Source organism: Bos javanicus, chromosome 15 (genome assembly GCF_032452875.1).
Source record: "Bos javanicus breed banteng chromosome 15, ARS-OSU_banteng_1.0, whole genome shotgun sequence".
Lineage (NCBI taxonomy): Eukaryota > Metazoa > Chordata > Mammalia > Artiodactyla > Bovidae > Bos > Bos javanicus.
Window position 1 is genome coordinate 6183295 of NC_083882.1, and position 14382 is coordinate 6197676.

Here is a 14382-nt window from a genome sequence, read left to right on the forward strand (position 1 = left end):
GTGAAAAAGAAGAAATTCATGCCAGTTTTACTGTTATGCCTCAAACTGCAGAAATTATAACCACAGTGCATAAGTGTGTAGTTCAAATGGAAAAGGCATTAAATTTGTATAGTATTTTCAGAGAGACCACATTCACATAACTTTTATTACAGTATATTGTTTTAATTTTTCTATTTTATTATTAGTTACTGTTTTTAATCTCTTACAGGGCCTAATTTAAAAATTCAACTTTATCATAAATAGGCATGTATTTTTTAAAAGAAGCACAGTATTAGCCACAGTTTCAATATTATCCACATTTCAGTATAGAGTTCAGTATTATCCACAGTTACAGGCACCCAATGGGCTTCTTGGAACGTATTCCCCAAGGATCAGGGCAGAGGCCTATTCTTTCTAAGATGTTGCAGGTTGTAACTAATTTTGCTACAACAAGTAATAATCAACTTTCTCAGGAACAGGTGTGTTTCTGTGGTCTTTGGACAGCATTAATACAAGAATTATTGTGCAACCTCCTAGTCAGTGGTTCCTAGTGCCCTCCCATGAACAATTTGTTCCCAGTCCAACACAAAGTAAGTACAGAAATTAGGATTTGTTATTTAGAAACACAAACAACCATTTGAGATAGTAATTTTATGTCTGTTGAATCTAAACATAGAACATCAGGCTGGTATTTTGCATACCAGTTGTTTAAATTTTATTTTTCTATTAATTCATAACTACATCTTACAAATGATCCACAATAGATTTTTAAAAAAGAAAAACTGGTACTCCATCACAAATTGGTTGAGAGGCATTGTCCTACAGGGCTTCTCTAATACCTTTCAATATTACTATCACATTAATCTTCTGAAAACTCTGCTTTCAATAGTTTGTGCCCTTTCTCAAGCATCTTAAACATTACAATCTCCTCTGTTTTCCAGATGAGGAGAGGGGGATCTAATATACTTTGAGTTTCTACTGTATGCTGTTAATTGTCAACATTTAAATATACCCAATTCCCAGGAAGGAATTCTAAATAGATATTAACATCCTGTTTCAAAACCTATTTCACAAAAAATACAAGGACCCAAGGTGTTTATGGGTGAACTTTTTAAAAATCTTTAAGGAACATTATACTGAATGTTATTTAGATAAGAATAAAACAGGACAGGGGCTTCCCTGATAGCTCAGTTGGTAAAGAATCTGCCTTCAATGGTGAAGACCCTGGTTTGATTCCTGCTTCGGGAAGATCCCCTGGAGAAGGGATAGGCTACCCACCCCATTATTCTTGGGCCCCACTTGTGGCTACGCTGGTAAAGAATCTGCCTGCAATTGGGAGACCTGGGTTCAATCCCTGGGTTGGGAAGATCCCCTGGAGAAGGGAAAGGCTACCCACTCCAGTATTCTGGCCTGGAGAATTCCATGGACTATATAATCCATGAGGTCACAAAGAGTCAGACACAACTGAGTGACTTTTACTTTCACCTTTCAAAACAGGACAGGCTTCCTAATTAATTTTTTAGAAGCCAGCATAGTAGGTCTGGAAAATGTCAGTTTTCATTCCAAACCCAAAGAAGGGCAATTTCAAAGAATGTTTAAACTACCAAACAGTTGCACTCATTTCACATGCTAGCAAAGTGATGCTCCAAATCCTTCAAGCTAGACCTCAGCAGAATGGGAACCGGAGAACTTCCAGATGTACAAGCTGGGTTTTGAAAAGGCCGAGGAACCAGAGATCAAATTGGCAACATTCGTTAGATCATAGAGAAAGTAAGAGAATTCCAGAAAAACTTCTACTTCATTGACTACACTAAAGCCTTTGACTGTTTGAATCACAACAAACTATGGAAAATTCTTAAAGTTGGGAATATCAGATCACCTTACATGCCTCCTGAGAAACCTGTATGTTAGACTCTAACCTCAGTTAGACTCAGACATGGAACAACTGACTGGTTCTAAATTGGTAAAGGAATATAACAAGGCTATATACTGTCACCCTGCTTATTTAACTTATATACAGAGTATATCATGTGAAATGCCAGGCTGGATGGAAACCCAACCTGGAATCAAGATTGCCAGGAGAAATATCAACAACCTCATATACGCAGATGATACCACTCGAAAGGCAGAAAGTAAAGAACTAAAAAAGAATCTCTTGATGAAAATGAAAGAGAGTGAAAAAGCTGGCTTGAAACTCAGCATAAAAAAAAACTTAGATTATGGCATCCAGTCTTTTCACATCATAGCAAATAGAAGGTGAAAAGGTGGAAGCAGTGACAGATTTTATTTCCTTGGGCTCCAAAATCATTGCAGACAGTGACCACAGCCATGAAATTAAAAGACACTTGCTCCTTGGGAGGAAAGCTGTGACAAACCTAGACAGCATATTAAAAAGCTAGAAACATCATTTTGCCGACAAAGGTCCATCTAGTCAAAGCTATGGTTTTTCCAGTAGTCTTGTATGGATGTGACAGTTGGAACATAAAGAAAGCTGAGTGATTAAAAAAAACGGTGCTTTCAAGTTGTGGTGTTGAAGAAGACTCTTGAGAGTCCCTTGGACTGCAAGGAGAGCAAACCAGTCAATCCTAAAGGAGAACAGTCCTGAACATTCATTGGAAGGACTGATGCTGAAGCTGAAGCTTCAATATTTTGACCACCTGATGCGAAAAGCTGACTCATTGGAAAAGACCCTGATGCTAGGAAAGAGTGAAGGCAGGAAGAGAAGGGGACGACAGAGGATGAGATGGTTGGATGGCATCACCGACTCAATGGACGTGAATTTGAGAAAACTCAGGGAGATGGTGGAGGACAGGGGAGCCTGGTGTGCTGCAGTCCATGAAGCTGCAAAAAGTCAGACTCGAATTAGCAACTGAAGGACAACAGCAAATAGTAAAAGAAACTTGATCAATATAACATTGAAATTTCTAGTGCAATATTGTTAGTAAATACTGATGCAAAGGTGCTATACTAAACAGTTGTTAAAGTTTGTTCCTGGCTTAACATTGATCAGGAACTTACTAAAAGCTGGCACCATTCACGGTCCCTTTGGCAGCCACATTTGTGCCACCTCCCCTTCTTCTGTCATTCTTGGCTCCAGAAGTAGGGAAGAAGCATAAGAAGAGCCAGTGAAAACACCTCGCTCTTCTGGCCTCAATGATGGAACCAGTGGTGTGTTCATTTTCCATGAAGAATAAACCAGTTTTCCCCAGAATTGTGCTAAGTATAGGTAGCAGGGAAGATGCCCTTTATCCTTTATTGCAAGTCATTAGGACATGGTGCATATTGCCAGTAGCATACTCCCTAGAACATGAGAAAGATCTATCTAATATGGGGACAAAACAAATCGAAACTTCAGAAAGACACAGAGATAGAGCAAGAATGAGAGCAAGAGTGCAAGCGAAAACCTCTCAACACCAGAATTCCCTGGACCAAGTCAACCCAACACCTTCTCTTCCCTTTCTCAGGCTTGGTTTCGTAAATCAACAGCATTCCTTTTCAGGTTAAGGTAGTTTTGAAGCAGGAAACAGACAGACCCTGGGATAAACAGAGTTCATGCCCTGTGGACAGATACTCAAAGAGGAGCAGAGAGAGACGAGCTGACTCCTGCCCAGATAAAAACCACAGATTTCTCATTTTCAAAGTCAAGCAGACCTTCCCAACCACACATATTCAGAAAGGCTCCATAGAGGTCAAAAGAAAGGGAGTGTCACCTCACAGTAACTAATGTCAACCTAGCCACATGTCTCTTCCCTAGATTCCATCTTGGCCAAGAAATGCACATATGGGAGGACCCTGAGATATACCATATCTGAACACAGAACCCGCAAAGCAAGATGATTGGCCCAAGGAAACTTGGAAGAAATGCCCCATAACTGTGATTCAAAATAACACAAGGGCGTGGCTCTCTCTCTTGAGCCCGCCTGCATGTCCATCTACATGTAGATTTTTTTCCTCCTAATAAGCACTATATTGTTTCACTACTTTCTGTTTCTGTATAGAAATTCATTTCTACACAGCTGCCAGGCCAGGGTCTTGTCACTGCTCACTGGTCCCTGGTGGTCTGCTGGCTAGGATTCACAACTTTCATTGCTGTGGCCTAACTTCAATCTCTTGCCAGGATCCAAAGCCCTGATTCAAGCCACTGCAGGCTGAAGCCACCTTGAATCAGTCTGAGGTCCTTTTCTGTCATTTGCAACCCAAAAGCTTTCACTAACACAAATCTTCAATAAGTAGCTCACGTGATAGAAAGAGCAAGGGCTAAAGACTGAGACAAATATAGTTTTTTCCAATTAATAATTATATGACAATTAGCCTCTCTGAACATCATTTGCCTTGTTTGCATCTGAGAATAAATACAGCCCACTCCTAGAGTTGGACTGTAAGCTTTAGAAGGACAGGAAACATGTCTACCTTTCTTCCTATGTCCTTCTCTCATGACCTGCCAAATGGGGGGAGGGCCCGGGGAAGATCAGAGAAATATAGTCATTTTCTCAGATTCCTTCAGCTTAAAATATTCAATATAATAAGATGTCATATTTTAGGATAGCATGTCCTAAACCTGGTCACTTGAAAACCAGAGTTTGATTTGGCAAATGTCCCCACAATTAAACCCAACTCACTGACCTTTTTGTGTTTCCGCTTTCACTTACTTTTTTAGCCTCTAAAATTGCTAATTTCCTCATCCATGTTTCTAAATGTCCTTTTGTTACAAGGAAGAACAAAATATGACACGTTGGGTCTGTTTCTTTTACTTTAATCTTTGCTTCCTGTTGCCTTTGGATACTGTCTATACATAATTAAAAGATGCTTTCTCCTTGGAAGAAAAGCTATAACAAACCTAGACACCTATTACAATGCAGAGAAATCACTTTGCCAGCAAAGGTCCATATCATCAAAGCTATAGTTTTTCCAGTAGTCATGTAGGAATGTGATTGTTGGACCATAAAAAGGCTGAGTGCCAAACAATTGATGCTTTCAAACTGTGGTGCTGAAGAAGACTCTTTTGAGAGTTCCTTGGACAGCAAGGAGATCAAACCAGTCCATCCTAAAGGAAATCAATTCTGAATATTCATTGGAAGGACTGATGCTGAAGCCGAAGCTCCAATACTTTGGCCACCTGATGCACAGAACTGACTCCTTGGAAAAGACCCTGATGCTGAGAAAGATTGAAGGTGGGAGAAGGGGACGACAGAGGATGAGATGGTTGGATAGCATCACTGACTCGATGGACATGAGTTTGAGCAAACTCCGGGAGATAGAAAGGACAGGGAAGCCTGGCGTGCTGCAGTTCATGGGACTCCAAAGAGTTGGACACCACTAAGTGAATAAGGCAAGGAACAACAATAATACACGATGGGCTTCCTCAGGGAACCCTGCACCTCTGCCTGAATGTTAAACCAAAGTGCTTTGTTCATATCCTGACCCTGCCCACCTGTGAATGGCTGCAACTAAATAGAAATTAACACATTCCCTCCCTGAGGCTGGCCATTCTTGGAGATATTTGTAAGATTAATGGCCTTTTTACTTTACTTCCTCACCCTCTCCCACTCTGTGTTCTACAAAAGAAACTATCATCCAGACCCAGATAAGATGGTTATTTTGAGACACTAATCTCAATGAAGATTAAGTTCCTCTGCCATCTTCTTGGTCTGCCAGTTTTCAAATAAAATCATTATTCCTTGCCTCAAGTCCCTTCTCCTGAATTATTGGCCTGTCACGCGGTGAGAAGAGTGAGCTTGGACTTGCTAACACTTTTATCCTTTATCCAACATTTTTATTGTAAGCATCAACCAAGATATCTATACTGCCATTTTGCCAGAAACAGAAGTCTCTGATTAGTAGTTCTATTTACTATTCTTATGGAGTTTCACTGTTTTCATTTCAAAAATGTTCCCTGTACTTAGTATTTTCTATATTATTGTAGAATATTTTAACATTTTGTGCACGCTAAGTCACTTCAGTCGTGTCCGACTCTTTGTGACCCTGTGGACTATAGCCCACAGTTTCCTCTTTCCATGGGATTCACTAGGCAAGAATATTGGAGTAGGTTGCCATTTCCTCCTCCAGGGGATCTTTCAGACCCAGGGATCAAACCCAGATCTCCTGAGTCTCCTGCACGGGTAGGTGGGTTCTTAACCACTAGTGCCCCCTGACAAGCCATTTTAATCTTTTAGTCCATATGATTTTCCTCCTCACGTTCATAATTAATTCATCTAAAATTTTGCAGATGTCTTAAAGTTTTCTAACCTTCGATTAAATCAAGTAAGTGGTCAGGAGCACAAGCAATTCTCATAAAATAACCAGTAAAGTAGAGTGGTTAAGAGCATGAATTCTGCACCAAACTTCCTGTGTTCAAATTCTCATTGCCACTTAGCTATGAGTGCTGTACCTTGAACTCCTTACGTGTAAAATGCAGGTGATTAGTTAGTATTAAAAAGAAAACCTCCTGTTAGTATTAAAAAGAAAACCCACAGTCCCCAAATGGCATCACTTCTGCTAAAGACCATGATACCAAACCTAGATTTAACCTAACCCAACTACAGTTTCAACCTTCCCCTGAAATGTAATCTTAGTCACCCATCCGGGAATTTTCTGGTCAGTATTAAGGAGGTAATCTGTCCTAGTGGGTCCTCTCCATCCTCTCCCCACCCCCAAAAAGAATCTTTTCTTTTCTTGTGCTAACAGCTTCCTCACCCCACACTTCCTTCCATTTAGCACAACCTCTCAGAGTGCCTTTCTGTTTTCTAGACGGAATGCTGCTGCCTGATCAGGACAGGCTGTCTCTGAGACCGGGATGCTTGTTCTAGCTAGCTAAGTGTCTAAAGGCTTCACTGACCCCAGGAATCTGACATGCTCATCTTCACCTCCGCAGCACCGTGTGTGGCCCTAACGCATAGCGGGTAGGCCATAGCTGTCTTCGGAATGTTGTAAAGGTTAGACAAATGAACGTGTCAGTGAGTTAATGGATATGACTATGAAGATCAGGACAGAATTTTTTGACTGTGGCATCTTGCTTATGTGGTTACAGACAAGGTCTATGTGAAAACACCAGAAGATTTAAATCCCTCTCAAACTCAATATAAAACAGTAGCGAGATATGGCTGATAAATAATTATGATATAACCTTCAGTTCAGTTCAATCACTCAGTCGTGTCCAACTCTTTGCAACCCCATGAACCAAAGCACACCAGGCTTCCCTGTCCATCACCAACTCCTGGAGGTTACACAAACCCAGGTCCATCCGGTCGGTGATGCCATCCAACCATCTCATCCTCTGTCGTCCTCTTCTCCTCCCGCCTTCAATCTTTCCCAGTATCAAGGTCTTTTCCAATGAGTCAGTTCTTCGCATCAGGTAGCCTTGCTATTAAGTTAAAAAGAGCATGGTACTCAGAAGAAAAACAGTTAGTAGGGGATTCTTCACTCCTATGGTCAGTTTCCGAAGCATTCCAAATGCGTTCTCAAATGCAAAGGAAACTGGTCTTCCTTTCCAAGACAGACTCACATCCATTTGTCCTGTTTCCTCACGTGGTTTTCTCCCACCCATAAAAAATGCTTTCCTTCTCATCCTTCATTTCTTTATTGTCCTTCCTGGAATTTTCTGCTGTTCTACAATCCCAGGCCCCATGCTCCCAACTTTTCTCTACACCGCCCAAACCTCTGTTACAATGTTATGGTGCTTATCTTTTATAATTTGACATTTTCACTATTTTTGTCCTTGACTTCCTTACCAAAAAAGTATCAGCTGTAAAGCACTGATCAAAGGCAAGCAAATATCATTATTTTTATTGTACTTGCTTCCACGTACATTTCACAGCTATTAGATCATGATCTTTTAAAGGTCAGTAGTGACTGCAGTCATGAAATTAAAAGACGATTACTCCTTGGAAGGAAAGTTATGACCAACCTAGATAGCATATTCAAAAGCAGAGACATTACTTTGCCAACAAAGTTTCGTCTAGTCAAGGCTATGGTTTTTCCTGTGGTCATGTATAGATGTGAGAGTTGGACTGTGAAGAAGGCTGAGTGCCGAAGAATTGATGCTTTTGAAGTGTGGTGTTGGAGAAGACTCTTGAAAGTCCCTTGGACTGCAAGGAGATCCAACCAGTCCATTCTGAAGGAGATCAGCCCTGGGATTTCTTTGGAGGGAATGATGCTGAAGCTGAAACTCCAGTACTTTGGCCACCTCATGTGAAGAGTTGACTCATTGGAAAAGACTCTGATGCTAGGAGGGATTGGGGGCAGGAGGAGAAGGGGACGACAGAGGATGAGATGGCTGGATGGCATCACTGACTGGATGGACGTGAGTCTCAGTGAACTCTGGGAGTTGGTGATGGACAGGGAAGCCTGGGGTGCTGCAATTCATGGGGTCGCAAAGAGTTGGACACGACTGAGCGACTGATCTGATCTGATCTGAAGAGACTCTTGCCATTTACATTATTTTATTTCTCTTTAATTTACACAGTGTACCTAGTTAGTTGTCCTGGACAAGGAACAAATGTTGCTTGTCTGATGGCTGACTCATGTATATCTACAAGCCACAACAGGAGGATGTTAACACACTAGCAAGGAAGAAGGGTGTATATATACTCCAAGCCAAGAGCCGGGTTTTTGAAACATCTCTTAGTACATAGACATACAGATATATTTTCTGATTACATATTCTCATGTACATAAATTGAAAGAGTTAACCAACTAAGAATATGAAGAGATAATTTCCAGAAAGGGAAATACAAATGGCTGATGAAATATACAATGGTATGTCATCTTAGTTAATAAAGAAAGAAATGCAAATGGAACAAAATGAGACACCATGATTTGCCTACTACATTGGCAAAAGTCAAAGACATAGATAATAATCAGTGTCAGCAACAGCAAGAATGCACATTTTAAAGAGCACTTTACAATACTGATAAAAATTTTGAAACACAGATTCCTTACTAAATAAGCCCACTTCTAAGAGCCTAGTCTTCAGAATAACTTTTTCCATATTGCCAGGATGTTGGCTGAAGAATGTCCTTTGTGTCATTAAATTTATATTAGTAGAAATCAGAGAAAATCAAAATATGTCAAAAATGAGATGTTCAAATAAACTATATTCATACTTCACGCTCTGATGCTTCATAGCCATCACAAAGAATGAAGCATATCTATGTGTGTAGACATGGGGAAATGATCACAGTGTATTGTCAAATTAAAAAAGCAAGTTGCAAAGCAATGAATTTGGTATCATCTCTTTTTTTGTGGGAAAAAAATAAACATACGTTCTATGTTTCTATGTTCATATAAGTACCCAAGTTTCTACATAACTATGTGCAAAAACAGAAGTAAAAACAAACCTACAAACAAAAACAAAGGTCTGAAATCTGAAAAGGAAAACACCCAGCTGCTAACTGTGGTTACCCCTGGGGAGGAAAAACAGGAAAGGCTTTGCCTTTTATGTATTTCTGTGTATCGTTGAAATTTTCTTTCAACATTAACTTTGGATTTTTTGAAATAAAATAATAAACTCAATTAAAGTAGTTATAAAATGTTTGAAGACTTAAGAAAGTGTTACCGAGTCCAAGCTCCCTCTGCTTGCTGCACGATAGGCCAATGAATCTGAGAGAGAGGTGTTGAGGTAAGAAAGAGACTAATCAGGGAGCCAGCAGACTGAGAAGACGGCAGGCTAGTGCCTCAAAATAACCATCTTATTGGGGTCTGGATGCCAGGTTCTTTTATAGATCAGAGAGAAAGAAGCAATGAGGAACTAAAGACAAAAGGTAGAATAGAGAGGTAGAGGCAGCGGGAAAGTAAGGTGAAAGCATCTTCAGTCTTACGAAACATCTCCAAGGGAATGTCCAGCCTTTGAAAGGGGTGTTTTAATCTCTTTCATTCACAAGTGGGCAGGGACAAACTGTCTCTCCTTGAGCTGAACAAAGGCACCTTAGTTTACAGTCAAGCAGAGGGGCGGCGTCCTTCTGGCAAGCCACTGAATATGATTATAATAATAAAAACAAGTCAAAGAAACAGTCTCCAACATGGAGTCAGAATTGGTTTCCTCCCTGCAACAGACTATGCTAAAGTCTGACTGTGTGGATCACAAAAAACTGTGGAAAATTCTTAAAGAGACGGGAATATGAGACCAGCTTACCTGCTTCCTGAGATACCTGTATGCAGGTCAGGAAGCAACAGTTGGAACAACAAACTGGTTCCAAATTGGGAAAGGAGTATGTCAAGTCTGCTTTTGTGATGCTGCTTATTTAACTTCTATGCAGAGTACATCATGCCAAGTGCTGGGCTGGATAAAGCACAAGCTGGAATCAAGATTGCTGGGAGTAAGATCAATAACCTCAGATATGCAGATGACACCACCCTTATGGCAGAAAGTGAAGAAGAACTAAAGAGCTTCTTGATACAAGTGAAAGAGGAGAGTGAAATAGCTGGCTCGGGTTGAGTGAAAAACTCAACATGGAAAAAACTAAGATTATGGCACTGGTCCCATCACTTTATGGCAAATAGATGGGGAAACAATGGAAACAGTGACAGACTTTATTTTCTTGGGCTCCAAAATCACTGCAGATGGTGACTGAAACCACGAAATTAAAAGACGCTTGCTCCTTGGAAGAAAAGCTATGACCAACCTAGACAGCATATTAAAAAGCAGAGACATTACTTTGCCATATTGTAATATTGCCATATTGCCAAAGGCCATATTGTCAAAGCTATGGTTTTTCCAGTAGTAATGTATGGATGTGAGAGTTGGACTATAAAGAAAGCTGAGCGCTGAAGAATTGATGCTTTTGAACTGTGGTCTTGAAGAAGACTCTTGAGAGTCCCTTGGACTACAAGGAGATCAAAGCAGTCAATCCTAAAGGAAATCAGTCCTGAATATTCATCGGAAGGACTGATGCTGAAGCTGAAGCTCCAATACTTTGGCCACCTGATGTGAAGAACTGACTCCTTGGAAAAGACCTTGATGCTGGGAAAGATTGAAGGCAGGAGGAGAAGGGGATGACAGAGGATGAGATGGTTGGATGGCATCACTGACTTGATGGACATGAGTTTGAGCGGCTCTGGGAGTTGGTGATGGACAGGGAAGCCTCATGTGCTGCAGTCCATGGGGTCACAAAGAGTCGGAGATGCTGAGCAACTGAACTGAACTTGATGACTGCAACAGAAGCAGTGATCAAATCTGCAAGAACTGCGTGCATGAATTATCTCTTTAAGTATTTTTTAGAACTCTGTGTTCAAAAAATTATTCACACATATTCATGTCAGTTGCTGAGACCTTAAGTGGTAGCATAAAAAGTCATTTCCATGTTGTAGAAGAGGTAAGAAAGGAACAAAAAGAATTAAATTTCTTTCAACACTGTGGATGAAGAATGTCTCCTGTAATATCAGTAAACAAAAAATGCTGCAGTCACCAAGCCATCAGCAACTGCAGACACTCCCAAGTGTGTACTCTGAGGGAACTCAAGATGGGAAAGAACAGGGTACTGGCCCCAGACAGTTAAGATGCATATCAAAGGAATGATTTCAATGAGCCCAAACTCTTGCATCTTCCCCTATGCACATGAATGTGTGCTCAGTTGCTCAGTGTGTCTGACTCTTTGCAGCCCCATGGACGCCTGCCAGGCTCCTCTGTCCCTAGAAAAGTCCTATATTCATCAACTTGAGATGTCCGTGTTTTTTTTTAATTAATAGTAATCTTCTGATGTTTCAACTACCTGGTTTTTGTAAAACCTCACATATCCTGGCTACTTCCTTACCTCTTCGGACCAATTCCTCAGAGCTATCTGAGAGTCCATCTCTCAGGTTTAAGTCCTCAGTAGGTACACCAAATAAAACATAATTTTCAACTTTTAGATTGTGTCTTTTTTCCTCAGTTGACAATACTTTTCTTTAAAGAAATTGACAAACCAAGCGCAGGGCTCTCAGAAAAATTCACCTGATCATTGATTTGTGCTAGAGGCCACAAAATTTCACAGGAAACAGGCAAGTAGCAGAGATCAGTGAGGCCAGCTGGGAATAAGATACTAAAGGCCAGAGGGGCTGTTTGGAGAGCGTGTACTGCTTAAAGGTCATAGCGATTTCAAAACTCCAGCTAGTTAAGAGTTTGTATCTGGTATTACCAGATCTTTTAATATTTCAAAGAAAATCAGAAAACAGAATTTTTCATAGCAATGTTTCAGGAACAGGGGCCCCTTCCAGGGCCCAAGAGTGGGCTCTTGTTTAATACTTGGAAATGAATTATCTGAATTCATGCTTACAAAGAAAGAGATTTTATTGGAAATGAATGTCCAGGTGCACAGAGCAATAGGGGAAGGGAACACAGGAGAACTGCTCGGCCACCTGGCTCACAGTCTCAGGTTTTGTGATAGTAGGCTTCGTTTCTAGGTCATCTCTGACTTAGGGTTCTTCCTGGTTGCTTGCCCAGCCAAGATGGATTTCAGCAAGAAGGATTCTGGGAAGTTGGTAGGAAATACAGACTGGTGTTTCATCTCTGCATTTGACCTTTCCCCATTTTTTCCTGGTTGGTGGTAGGTTGTTAATTACAAGTTCCTTACCTGGACCTCCTGTTGTAAGACAACTCCTGTAGATGGTTAGGTAACTATTGTGCCTGGCCAGGGTGAAGGCAATGGCAATCCACTCCAGTACTCTTGCCTGGAAAATCCCATGGACAGAGGAGGCTGGTAGGCTGCAGTCCATGGGGTCCTGAAGAGTTGGACACGACTCAGCGACTTCACTTTCACTTTTCACTTTCCTGCACTGGAGAAGGAAATGGCAACCCACTCCAATGTTCTTGGCTGGAGAACCCCAAGGACAACGGAGCCTGGTGGGCTGCCGTCTATGGGGTCACACAGAGTCGGACACGACTGAAGCGACTTAGCAGCAGCAGTAGCAGGGTGGGTAGTTTCAGTCAATGGTTCTCCTAACAGTAATAAACTCAACTTGTACATTTTGACAACCAATTCCTTTAAAACCTTAAAGGCTATGTTGGTAGACAGTGCACAAACCAAACAAAACACACCTCCTAGCTGGATTTGGCCGACAGCCTCCCATCTGCCATTTTTGGGTTTTACTGATTTCACAGAGTTCCAGTGGACTAATCCTAACACATCCTTCACCACCCAAATCAGTCCCCTCTTCTCTCACTAGCACTTTGGCCACTGTATTATAGAAAATTAGAGTTCAAAGACTTTTTTTTAAATCTTATTGAAATCTCTCAATTTCTTATGGTAGCAAAATATATACAACATAAAATTTGCCACTTTAACCATTTTATGTGTACAATTTGGTGTCATTAATTACATTCAGAAGGTTGTGCAACCATCATTACTACCTCTTTCCAAAGTTTTTTCATCACCCTAAACAGAAACTCTGTACCCATTAAACAATTAACTCCCCACTTCTTCCTCCCCCAGTCCCTGATAAATTCTAATCCATTCTCTGTCTCTTTGAATTTGCCTATTCTAGGTACCTCACAGAAATGGAATCATACAATATTTTTCCTTTTCTGTCTGTCTTATTTCACTTAGCATAATGTTTTCAAGGTTCATCCACATCACTGCATGTATCAGAATTTCAACTGAGCAATATTCCATTGTATGTTGTGATATTGTGATTTATATCAGGAAATAGGCATTGGGTTGGCCAAAAAGTTCGTTGGAGTTTTTCCATAAGATGTTACAGAAAAACCCCAACAAACTTTTTGGCCAACATGACATTTGATCTTTGTTCCCATTTCTAGCACAGGGGGGTTTAGAAATACTTGGCATCTTCTAAGCGGTGAGAGAAATAGATGCTTCATTTGTCATGTTAAAGAGGTGACTTTTGGAATGCAGGTCAGCTAAGACTGGGTGCTGGTTGCCAGGGCAACCAACCCTGTGATTGGGGGGTTGGCACTTTCAGCCCCTTAGCCTGACCTTCAGCTAGGGGAGAGGGGCTAGATGTTGAGTCATCACCACTGTCTATTGATTTAATCAATCATGACTATTTAATGAGGCCTCCATAAAAATTCAAAAGGACAGAGTTTGGAGAGCTCTCAGCTTGGTGACTCTGCCGGAGATGGGTGCATCTGGAGAGGGCGTGAAAGCTCAGTGCCCTTTCCCATACCTTGCCTTGCACCCCTTCTGTCTGTTGTCCCTGGGTTATATCCTTTGATAACAAAAACCATAATCTGGTACATAAAAGGGTTTCCTGAGTCCTATGAACCACTCAAGCAAATTAACCAAATCCAAAGAGGGGATCATGGGAACCTCTGATTTATAGTCAGTTGGTCACAAGCACAGGTAACAACCTGGACTTCTGATTGGCATCTGAAGGCCAGGGCAGTCTTGCACGACTAAACCCCTGACCTGTGGAATCTGGTTCTATCTCCTGGTAGGAAGTATCAAAACTGAGTTAAAAGACACCTAACTGGTA